The 12,128-nt window shown below is 42.7% G+C and overlaps 1 protein-coding gene across 1 annotated transcript in view; it reads left to right on the top strand.

Annotated features, from left to right (window-relative positions):
- The window catches only part of LOC120717272 (zinc finger protein 665-like), a 35,210-nt gene extending 32,043 nt beyond the window's left edge, over nt 1-3,167 (top strand). The window contains exon 5 of the mRNA XM_040005204.1: nt 1,316-3,167. The gene's annotated coding sequence lies outside the window, so the exon portion shown is untranslated. The remainder of the gene's footprint in view (nt 1-1,315) is intronic.
- Nucleotides 3,168-12,128: the final 8,961 nt, after the last annotated feature.

Raw genomic sequence — 12,128 nt, 5'->3', positions numbered from 1 at the left:
ACGCCGTGGGAGACACAGGGGGAGGAAAGCCAGGTGTTAAGGCTGAGCAGACGGCTGAAATGGCCTATCCCTCTGCCACAGGTGGGGGTGGGCCCGGAGATAAAAGCACTCACCTGCAACTGACCAAGGAGGCTGAAGAGTTGGAGGAAGTCCAGCTTCAGCAGCTCGGATTGCTGTTTGGGGATGTCATTGGTGCCGATGTGGATGATGAGCCGGTTAACCTGTGGGTGGGATGCCAGAATGTTGGGAATTCTGTCCACTATGTCGACAACGGTGGCTCCCGGGAACGACAGGGTGAGCACCCCCCTCATCCGCACGTTCCTGACGATGGAATCCCCGAGGACCAGCGTGGAGAGATGAGGTGCCACCGGGGGCTGCTGGCCATCTGAGACGAACGCGCAACGGCACCGGGGGTGTTCAAATGGAGATGCACCAGCCGGACCGCGTGAGTGACTCCCAGGTAGCCGCGCCGCAGGTCTTCTTCTCCGAGGAGCCAGGGTAAAGCACAGCTCTCCGCGGTGAGTTTGCACCACAGCGTCGAGCTGCCCGCTGCGGCTCCGGTGGCGTAGTGGTGGAGATGGCGCAGACCTCAGCAACACAGCGGGATGGCGAGGGCTAGCGGCCAGAGGAGGAAAGTCCACATTATCCAGGACATTGAATTTATTCTCCAGTACTACCGCACCGGAGGGGTGAGGGTGCGAGAGACGGATCCTCCTGGCCCCTCTGCAGCCACCGCGCGTCTCAACCACAGTCCATGGCGCTGGTTGGAGTGAAGTGGAGCTGACCAGAGCCTTTGGTCTGGCCCCTAGTTGAAACCAGCAGTTCTCGTCCGTGGCAGAAACACTAGCGACGCAAGTTGAGAGCCTGGGTTGACTGTTGGTGGGATCTTGGGACACAACAGCTGGGTGGTGCACTGTGTCGGCTAGCTCAGCGATAGTAGCGGTGGTTTGAGCTTTGCCGAGGAGGATCGTGTCAAGTTTGCGTTCCACCCCCTGGATTTGGTATAGCGTGGATATCCTTTGTTCCAGCTCGATCACTTTTTGGCTCAGGTTGATGCAGCTTTCACAACTGGATGTTGAGGTAAGTGGTGCCATGACTCACGCAGTATTTGACAGTATTTGTTCGCTGCACCTCGTTCACGAAGGCGCTGAGCTGCTTCAGTGGCTTCTCTATCAATGCAACTAAGCTGTGTGTATAGTTTCACTGTGACAGTAAAATCTAACTGGATGTTGGCAGAGATGCTCTTTATTTCAAGCTTCATTCTGGATTAAAATGTTGAAGGACTGACTTACACTGTCTTTGTGTCTTTGTTTAGAAGCAGAGCGACACAGATGGATCCAGTTCTCAACCCTGTTGTCACTGTGGTGGTGGGAAAGAGTTTCGCTGTGACCTTTGTGGAAAAACTTACAGTAATCAAAAGAGCCTGAAAATACATCAACGTAGACACACTGGAGGCAAAATGAACTACTGCAAAGAATGTGGTAGCGGCTTCCCCACTATAAGTGAATTAAAAAAAACATGAACTTTGTCACAGTGGGGTTAAAAAGCACGTCTGTGACCAGTGTGGGTCATCCTTCACCACTGCAGGTCAGCTTAAAAGACACAAATGAGTCCACACAAGAGAGAAACCATACAAGTGCAGACACTGTGACAAAAGTTTCTCAGGTCCAGAGAATCGGAAGGTTCATGAATGTACACATGTTGAAGGGAGCTTCAGCTGTGACCAGTGTGACAAAAGTTTCGGTAATCTCAGTTCATACTCCAAACACAAACGATCCCACGCTGTAAATAAATTGTTTCACTGTTACCAATGTGCAAAAACATTCACTTCATTGTCTGCTCTGAGCAAACATCAGCGTGATCATGAAATCACTCCCATCACTGGATCACAATGAATCTGAAGAGACAGAAAGATCCTCTTCTGGTTTCAGGGTCAGAGGTCAGGCTCCACAGGCTCCAAGTTTGAAACTGTTGTGGGCGTAGGCTGTATTTCTGTGAAATACCAATTTGAACCACAAGGTGGAGCAGCAAGTCCATCTAAGCTTCATTTGATCAGGCAAAGAACATATTTATACTTACAGTGGTGGCCTGCAGAGGGCAAGGCATCTTTAGAAAATTGGGAACTGTTAGACGTTAAAGTTTGCAGATGACTGCTATTGTTCATCAGCTCTAGGACAGTGAGACGAGCAATGGCCAAGAACTCTGTTTTTTTTGTTTGTTTTTTTAAATAGCTTGTTTAATTGTTACTTCTTTGGTTTAGTGTGATGGCTATGATTGATGTCTGTCTGCAAAAAGGTTGTAAAACTGACGGTGATAAAGATGTTAATGAAAACCTTTAAAACAAAAACAATTTTATTCCAGTAGTCAGATGAATAAATTAAATAACAATAAAACTGTTCATCAAACCAGTGAATCTGATCGCTGCCTCTATTGGTATCTGCATTTGGGTTCAGCTCTTGTGCCGGCCTGGAAAAATAACGTTGAAGTCAGACAATCATAAAAGAATAATAAGAAAGAAAACATTGAAGCAAATTTACAAAGCACCAACACGCCCTGCTGTAGGACATGATGGATGCAGAGAGAAGGGGAAAGTTACCCAGACCCATCCATCCCTCCTTCCCTCCCCCCTATCCCAGCTGTCTTAGGTGAAGATGCGGGGTACACCCTGGACAGGTCGCCAGTCCGTCACAAGGCTAACACATCACAGCAAAAGATGAAGGTGAAAATTAGGCCACATACAAAATGAAAACCAGATTATAAACATGTATATTTTATATGACTTTTAAAACTGAAAAAACAGATAAACAGATTTATTAACTATCTACAGCAGCAGTCCCCAGCCTTTTTTGCGCCACAGACTGGTTTAGTGTCAGACAATATTTTCATGGACTGACTTTTAAGGCGGATAAATACAACAAAATAAAATGATACGACCAAGACAAACACTGTGGAACTTTGTAAATAAAATAATAAACGTGAATTCACCGTGTAATTGTGTAACTTTATTAGCAGCGTCCTCCGGAAATGCGCCCACAAGATTGAGAGCAACATCCTCCTCTCTGCCCTTTAATGCTTTCTGGTCACTATGGTAACATGTAGATGTTTCTTTCAAAATAAGACACACAACTACATCATGGGGAAAAGACCCAGGCAAAGAGAGTTAATGAAAACCATAAATTTCACGCCCAAGCCTCAAATCTCGCGGCCCGGTACCAAACAACTCATGGACTGGTACCGGTGCATGGCCTGGGGCTTGGGGACCGCTGAAAATGGTTTAACATTCCACATTGTATCCAAGACTTACAGGCAAATACAGAAACTAATTTCAGTGTGTTTTTCTTTTTAAGTTTAAAACATATGATAAGTGGTAAGACAATGAATTTTACTTCTGACTGTCCATGTTATATAGCAGTATCCATTTTATCATGCATGTATGCTACTTTTTTCTGCTGACTGTAAATGTTTTTCTTTTGTATTCATGAAATAAACTAGACTTTCACAGTCTGCGTTTTTTACTGTTTCTGCTTTTGTTCACTCCAAGTTGGACAAAAACCCACAGACAGGCAGAGTAAACTAACAATGGAACTTGCACAATCGGTGGCTGACTAAATACTTTTTTGCCCCACTGTAACTAAGGGAGGATTCAGGGTCACCTGGTCCAGCCCTAACTATATGCTTTAGCAAAAAGGAAAGTTTAAAGCCCAATCTTGAAAGTAGAGATAGTGTCTGTCTCCTGAATCCAAACTGGAAGCTGGTTCCACAGAAGAGGGGCCTGAAAACTGAAGGCTCTGCCTCCGATTCTACTTTTAAATACTCCAGAAGGAACAAGTAGGTCTGCAGTGCGAGAGCGAAGTGCTCTAATAGGGTGATATGGTACTACAAGGTCATTAAGATAAGATAGGGCCTTATTATTTAAGACCTTGTATGTGAGGAGCAGGATTTTGAATTCAATTCTGGATTTAACAGGAAGCCAATACAGGAGAAATATGCTCTCTCTTTCTAGTCCCTGTCAGGACTCCTGCTGCAGCATTTTGGATCAGCTGAAGGCTTTTCAGGGAGTTTTTTGGACATCCTGATAATAACAAATCACAGTAGTCCAGCCTGGAAGTAATAAATGCATGAACTAGTTTTTCAGCATCACTAAGACACAGGATATTTCTTTTTTTTTCTTTCTTTTTTTTTTTTTTTAAATGACACAGGATATTTCTAACTTTAGAGACGTTGCGCAGATGGAAGAAAGCAGTCTTACATATTTGTTTAATATGTGCGTTGAAGGACATGTCCTGGTCAAAAATTACTCATAGTCATTTTGTGGTAAAATTATGCAAAGAAAATTGAAGAACCTCAACACAATTAATCTGCATCTTAAATTTGCTGAAGGAAAGGAATACAAAAAATATTTCAGAGCTGTACATAAAAAAATGTGTATTCTCTAAACAGCGTGGCACAGTCACATACCTGCATTCAAAACAAAAAGGCAACAAGTTGGAATGCTTTTGTTTATTGTCGTGGGCAGTCAGCGTGAGACCTAAATGGAAAGGCAACAAAAACGTCAGCAAACTATGCTCCCATTTCCCCCCCTCTTTCCAGTAAAGAAATTTCACAGAAATGTGTATTCAATTCAACAGAATGACTGGAGAAATGACCCGCAACAAATGATGTTTAAACAACAAAAATAACTGGGGCAGCTTGTATTACTGTTACAAACAGCGATATGATTTATCTTCCCCACGACATTTCCTTACTTCACAGGAATCCTCCATTACGCTGAGGATTACCCAGAATCCCTTGCCTTTTGTAAATGTTGCAGAGGGACTTTTACAATAGTAGGTGGTGCCAGTGTGCCATTGAGCGGGATTTAACTTAAGTTATGGTGTAGGGTCGTGCGTATCATAAGTGAAAGATGAAAAGAAAAACAAAGGATGAAAGGGTACCTGACGATGGGAGGGGGGATCACTGTCCCTATATAAGATTGGGTAGCTTTTTTTCACCATTTCGAGAATCATGGATGTCCGGCGCCGGGGGCGCGGTCTGCAGTATCTCGTGGATTGGGAGGGCTTCGGGATGGAGGAGCATTCTTGGATCCCGCGGCTGGCCCTCCTGGATCGGGGTATGGTGCGGGCGTTCTATGCGGCTCACCCTGACAAGCCTGGGGGTCGCCGGGAGGCTCCCGTCGGGGGGGGTACTGTCACGGCCAGGCGGATCAGCTGCACGCTGATCAGCACTCTCTCTGTTTCTCTCTCTCTCTTCCTCTCTCTCTCCTCTTCTCTCTCTCCGTGGCGGAACTCACTGTGGGTTCACGCCCTCGGCCCACGCCCTCGGGAGATGAGACACCTGGGTCTCATTATGGTGAGCAGCATTTAAGCCAGGAGGTGACTGCTGTTCATCGCTGGATCGTTGTCTACCACTTGTTAGTGAAGTCAAGCTACAGCAAGTTTAGTTAAGAGTGTTTTCCTTTGTGCGTCGTACTTAACCCTGTCTCCCTGTCTACAGAGCTTCCTGGATTTCCCCCCGTGTGGCAGTGTCGGAGTGTGAGCCTGTGATCGTGTGAGTGGATAATCTGAAGAACGCGTGCTTTCCCCTGGACTTCCCTGGAGACCCCTTCTCCCCCCACTCAGCTGTATATAGCACCCCCCGCATATTCTTGTATATACACCTGGTGAATTGTAAATAAACCCTTCTTGTGAGCATCAGAACCGGAGTCCTGCGCTTGAGTCCTCCTCCAAACCGTAACACTAATAAACTTAATCCTGCACCATCCTCCCTATTCTGGTATTTTAAAGAGTAGTTAGCAAAAATATTAAGCAAACTAACTGGGCTGCCAACTCTTAGCAAAAAAAAAAATAGGGAACCACCCCCCCCCCCACCGCCTTATGATGCTTAATCGACGTAATAAACTTTAATGTAATGCATGTGTAAAAAGAATGCACAGAAATCAATTATTTTTCCACATTAATTAAATTAATTAAATTAATTAATTAATTAAACTAAATTAATTAGATTCAACATCTTTCTTCAACAGAATTGCAGAATGCACAGATGGTATCTTCCCAAAGGAAAAAGCACCATAGCTTACTAGGGTATATATTAGACTTAATAGTTACTATATGCAGTAATGGACTTTTATACATTTTACATCACATTAAAACGTTGGGTGTAAGATTCAGATAATTATTTAATAAAAACTAGACATTTTAAATGAGAATAATAAAGAAAAGTATTTCTTTGTGCCCCCCTCTCCCTGTTAATGCCCTACCTGCCCCCCTGCCATAACTTTGCTAGACCCGCCCCTGCACTGTTACCAGCTGTCAGCTACTTTAGAAAAAGGATCCTGGTGTTATTTGTCTCTCAGAAACAGTTCATAAATTTCCTTCAACTCATTCATGTCACCTAAAAGGTAAACCTGTTTCTCCATCACCTGTTCAGCTCTGATGATTCAGTAACGACATCTCCTGGTTTCATCTTCATGTTTCCCTCTCACCACATATCCAAATTGATATCATGACCAGCAGCTTTTACAGCTGTGGCTCCAGCAAACATCAACTGATACTAGAAATTGATAATAAATAAATTCTGACACTAGCTGATCAAGCTTAAACCTGCTGCTGTTGTTTAACGCGACCTCCGCTGGTTTCCTGTTTCTGGCGCAAAGTGGACGATAAACAAACAAGATAGAAAAGCCGATCAGCTGATCATTGATCACTTTCATGATTGAAGTAACAACAGGAGAGGGAGGTGAGAAAATGAGAAAAGAAGAGGCAGCTGACAGCGTAAAAACAGACTAACTCCACCTTTGTGTCTTTTTTTCATTCTAGCTGAAGTACGGGACAATCTGTGTTTCTTTTCAGCTCAATACAAAACGCAACTCTACTAAATAACCTAAGTTCTGTAACATCATAACACCCACCCAGCTGTATAGAAACTCTGTCATGCTAGCTAATACGCAGTACGAGTTATTGTAACTGACTGTAAAAAGACAGCATAACGAAAATAAGCTACACCTAAACTTGGTTTATAGCTGACCCAGATAGACTGCAGGTCTTAACTTCTTATCTGAATTTTTAGATAAGACCTTTCTTAAAGTCTAAAAAAATTCAGGAGACTAATTTGCCATGAAGTATTTCTGGAAAAACTGTACTATTATATTTTAATTACTCAAGAAATAATATTTGATTAAAAGCTAATGGCCATGAATGTGTTTCAGGGAAAACTGAGGACTACTGCATTCTTTGCTCTATGTTAGATGCTGACGCTGACCGCAGCATGATTTAAAAAAAACACACACACATACACATAAGTCTTAGTATCATTACTTGCTAATCATGTTTAAAATGTTGACTAAAAGTGTTTACCAAACAGAATATGAGGTTTTTATTTTTCCTTTGCAGGTGCAGTGTGAATCTCGCCAATGATGGAAATATTTTGAGTGTGCAAAATATAAAGTCAGCAACCAAGAATATACATACAGAAAATGTAAGGAAAACATATAACTGTCATGATCGGGGGAAACGCGCAAACTAAACACAGTAATTCGGCGTGCCCGTGTGGCGTGCTGGCTAGACCCAAATGCGGGGAAGGCTAGTGATGGGTTGGGACAGGCACGCAGTTACTCTAGTAACGATCGGTGCACAAAGCATGGCTTTGGAACCGACGTTACAGATGAAGAGCGAACGGAGTGTCAACAGTTTCAGCGGAAGAAGCAGAGAGACAAATGCTTTTTCTGAAGGAGAAAGGGCTGTGTTTTGGTTGCTTAGGTGCTGGGCACATAAGTAAGGACTGTGCTAAGCGTTTGACATGTAGGACATGTGGTAAAGGTCATACCACTGTCCTCCATATTGATAACAATGGTTTAAGTCCAGAGTCCTCTGGAGAGCCCTCCTTTTCAAAGAATGTACTCCTATGAAACTATGGAACTCCTATGAAAACTTGTGGTCATACAGGGGCCGGAAGAGACAGCGGTTTTCTATCCATTCTGCCAGTTCAAATAAAGTCTGTTAAAGGTAGTCATGTCATTAGGCATGGGTATCGTTTAGGTTTTATCCGATACTGGTGCCAAACCGGTACTTTTGAAACTGTGCCGGTGCCTAAACGGTGCTCAAACCGGTGCTTAAAGAATGGAGAACACAAACTTTGTCCAAAAACCTCTCATGTTTAGCTGTTTTTTTTTGTAAAAAGATAACAATGTTAGCCTTTTCTGCAGCTATAGGGCATATATGGTATCACTCTTGGCTGGAAGCAGTGCTTAAACAATGGAAAAAACACAAACCTTGTCCAAAAATAATAATGGATTGCATTTATATAGCGCTTTTCGGGACCCCTCAAAGCACTTTACAATTCCACTATTCATTCACTCTCACATTCATACACTGGTGAAGGCAAACTACAGTTGTAGCCACAGCTGCCCTGGGGCAGACTGACAGAAGTGAGGCTGCCATATTGCGCCATCGGCCCCTCTGGCCATCACCAGTAGGCGGTAGGTAGAGTGTCTTGTCCAAGGACACAACGACTGAGACTGTCCGAGCCGGGGCTCGAACCGGCAAACTTCCGATTACAAGACGAACTGCCAACTCGTGAGCCATGATCGCCTCTCATGTTTAACTGTTTTGCTCTTTTTCTTTGGCCTTTCTTTTGGCCAGGGTGAAGGGAGTATCTGCCATCAAACAAGAAGACAGCCGCATGTAACTATGACGGTGTTTGCTACTTTACCTTACATGCATTAATGTAATAACGTGGTTAGCCTACTCAACGTAATTTACACACGACCAACATGACCCCCGCTGTCTTTCGCTACTCAGGTTAAATATGATATATAAGTCACTCGGATAACTTAAAAAAGTAATTGTTAGACTTTTTTATGTGTTTTATTTGTACCGGAATAAATCGGTTTGGCTGAGATCAAAGATATTAGATTAGATTAGATTAAATAAAACTTTAGTAATCCATCAGGTGGGTTCCTCTGGGATTTTGACACAGCTGAATGAACGTCAAACAGAAAACTGATTAAACAGAAGTGTGAGACTGTCGAGAATTTACGCCAGTGTCCTCGTATATTTTAGATAGCAAGTAAGTAAGTAAAGTAAGTAAAATTTTATTTATATAGCACATTTCTAGATAAGAGATCACAAAGTGCTTTACAAGGTATAGACACAGATTAAAAAGACGAAGTACAGTCAAAAGTTAACAAAATGCAATTTTAAAAAGATGTGTTTTTAGCTGTTTTTAAAAAGTAATCAGTGAATCAGCAGATCTTAAGTTCTGAGGAAGAGAATTCCACAGTCTGGCGGCCACAGTAGCAAAAGCTCGATCACCCCTAGTTTTCAGTCTCGTATACTTAATAACAAGTAGGCCCTGACCACAAGACCTCAGAGACCTACTAGGGGCATAGGGCTGTAAGAGTTCAATGATGTATGATGGTGCTTGTTCTTGAAGAGCCTTAAATGTGAGAACCAGAATCTTAAAGTGGACTCTGAATTCGACAGGGAGCCAGTGTAACTGTATAAGCAGCGGTGTTATATGTGAGTATTTCGATGTTTTCGTCAGAAGCCTTGCTGCAGCATTTTGGACAGTCTGCAGACGCTCCAGGGAACTCTTGTTTAGACATGTAGACAGTGAATTGCAATAGTCCAGTCGTGATGAAATAAAAGCATGAATAACAATCTCCAGTTCAGTATGAGCTATTATGGGGCTCAATTTAGAAATATTTCTTAAATGATAAAAGCAAGACCGAACCAGAGATTTGACGTGAGTATCCAATGTAAGAGCAGGATCGAAGGTTATCCCTAGGTTCCTGATAGATGGTTTCACAAACGTTGAAAGGGGACCAAGAGCATTCATTATGCTGGGTACATGTCTGTCTGGAGCACATAACAGGACTTCAGTTTTATTTTCATTTAGTTGGCGGAAATTGTCGGCCATCCAACCTTTGATGGTTTCCAAACACACATTTAAAATCCGCAGTTTAGAAGCATCTTCAGGTTTAAAAGATATATATAGTTGTCGTCTGCGTAGCAGTGGTAACAAATGTCCTCAAAAGGGCTCAAAATATGCTGGAGAGGAAGTAAATAAATTAAAAACAATAATGGCCCCAGCACAGAGCCTTGTGGCACACCAAAGGACAGGGACGTAGAAGATGACCTGTACTTAGAAACTGCCACAGAAGAGTATCGTTCACAGAGATACGAGGAGAACCACTCTAAGGCAGACCCAGATACACCGACCCAGTATTTCAGCCTATCAAGCAAAATATAATGGTCAACGGTGTCAAAGGCCGACGTGAGATCCAACATTAAAAGAACAGAACACTAGCAAGGAACTAAGGCACACTGTGGTGTCACAGCTGGTGACGCAAATCTGAAGGCTAGATGTAACAGAGTTAGAAAATAGCTTAATGAATTTCCTCAAAATTGATGTGCTTTGTGAATAGTTGGAGCTACCTGGTGGACAAACACAGCAACTGCAACTGTTAAGGTTCCAAATTGCTGCACAGCGCACGCCTCAGCAAAGGAAAAAAACTTCCAAGCTGGTGGTAGGTGCTAGTGAGCGATACTGTTGTCAATTTTGTAATTGTATTAATGAAAACATTCTTATAGTGGTAATTGTCAACATGTATTTTGATTGTAAGCAGTACTAGCATGTATCCTGAAAGTTACAGGCATTTTGATGCATGGGTAGTAACTTTATTCACAAGTAGCATTTTTAGTTAGCATGCTAAGCTAATACTCGTTAGCTAGTCGGGTGCTTTTTGACTTGCACTCAGCTCTAATGCTTCTCTATGAGATTGTAATTGTTCTAATTCTTTTTAACAGAACTGAATGTTGCAGTTGCTTTGCACACTGTTAATGAAGACTGTGTGCTGTTTTCTTTGTACCAGGTAGGCTCTGTTAAGTATAAGTTTTAATTGATGCTGTTGTATAGGAAAAAAAATGATGAACAATGATGATTGTTTTATAATAGAAAAGCTGTTTTTATATGTTATTGTTGTTGTTGGTTAGGAAAAAGGAGAAAAATAAATAAATAATACTGCTACTATACGATCACAGGTTTGGTTTCAGCCAGAACTTTTAAAAGAAAGACTTTTTGATGTTATGTTGTATATGTTATGTTTGGAAAGAAAGAAAAAAGGAAAAAAACTCCCAAGCTGGTGAACTGAATGTTGCAGTTGCTTTGCACACTGTTAATGAAGACTGTGTGCTGTTTTCTTTTTACCAGTTGCCAGAATAAAGAGGGAGCCCAGAGTAAGGGCAAGTCCAGCGTTGCAGTGCCGTCCTTTCTACATGGGCATATCACACCACTTGCACAATAGACTCACAGAACAGCAACAGCTACATAGACTGTCCCATTTCACAGCCTCGCATTTCCGGCCTTCTCAGTCTTCAAAGGATCCTGCCCACATAGACCGCGAAGGCTGGGTCCTCCGAACAATGCGGCTTATGTTTTGGGATACAGCTACTGAGCCTTGCATCGTTCACACGCCACCATCTTGGATGATGCCATTGCTCTAACACTGTGTATAAATGTAACACGGCTCAGTGCTGGTTTTATTTTAAAGCTTTACTTTGCGAAAGGATTTACAAATGTGTATTTTATTGCACAAATCATTATTTAAGGACAGAATGCTTTATTTCCAGGTGTGTGACGCTTGTGATCGTCCATAAGATTCGCTCCAGGGTGTCACATTGATACAGAGAGACTAGTGTAAGGCTGTTCCAATTCTCAGCACCGCTCTTCTCTTTTCCTGAGTCCTTAGCAATTCTCCTTCCAAAAAGGATGTTTCAATCAAGGCAACGGAAAAGGAAAGAGGAGGTACTTTTGGAACACACCCCACCTACTCACGATGTATAGCCGAGTCACGTGACCACACAGTAACAAACCACAGCAGAGTCGGAAAAATGGGGCGGAGCAAATGTGTGCAGGAGAGGAGTCGAGCAGAGAGAGCTGCTTTTTCATGAAACGTGAGTAAAGTAGTGAACTTAGAGGAGAGAAACAAACTAAAGTATCGATCATAAACCACTACCAACGTCCTGATCGATATCTGCATCGATCTGCCCACCCTTGTCTCCTGGATCGTAGCTGAGATCAGCGTGAACCACGTGGGTCTCTGCTCCCTGATCTGTTTCCTGTGTTTGGAA

Source organism: Simochromis diagramma, unplaced genomic scaffold (genome assembly GCF_900408965.1).
Source record: "Simochromis diagramma unplaced genomic scaffold, fSimDia1.1 OVJJ01000097.1, whole genome shotgun sequence".
Taxonomy (NCBI): Eukaryota; Metazoa; Chordata; class Actinopteri; order Cichliformes; family Cichlidae; genus Simochromis; species Simochromis diagramma.
Note: the sequence above shows the minus strand (reverse complement) of the source record. Positions and strands in the feature narration are given on the sequence as shown.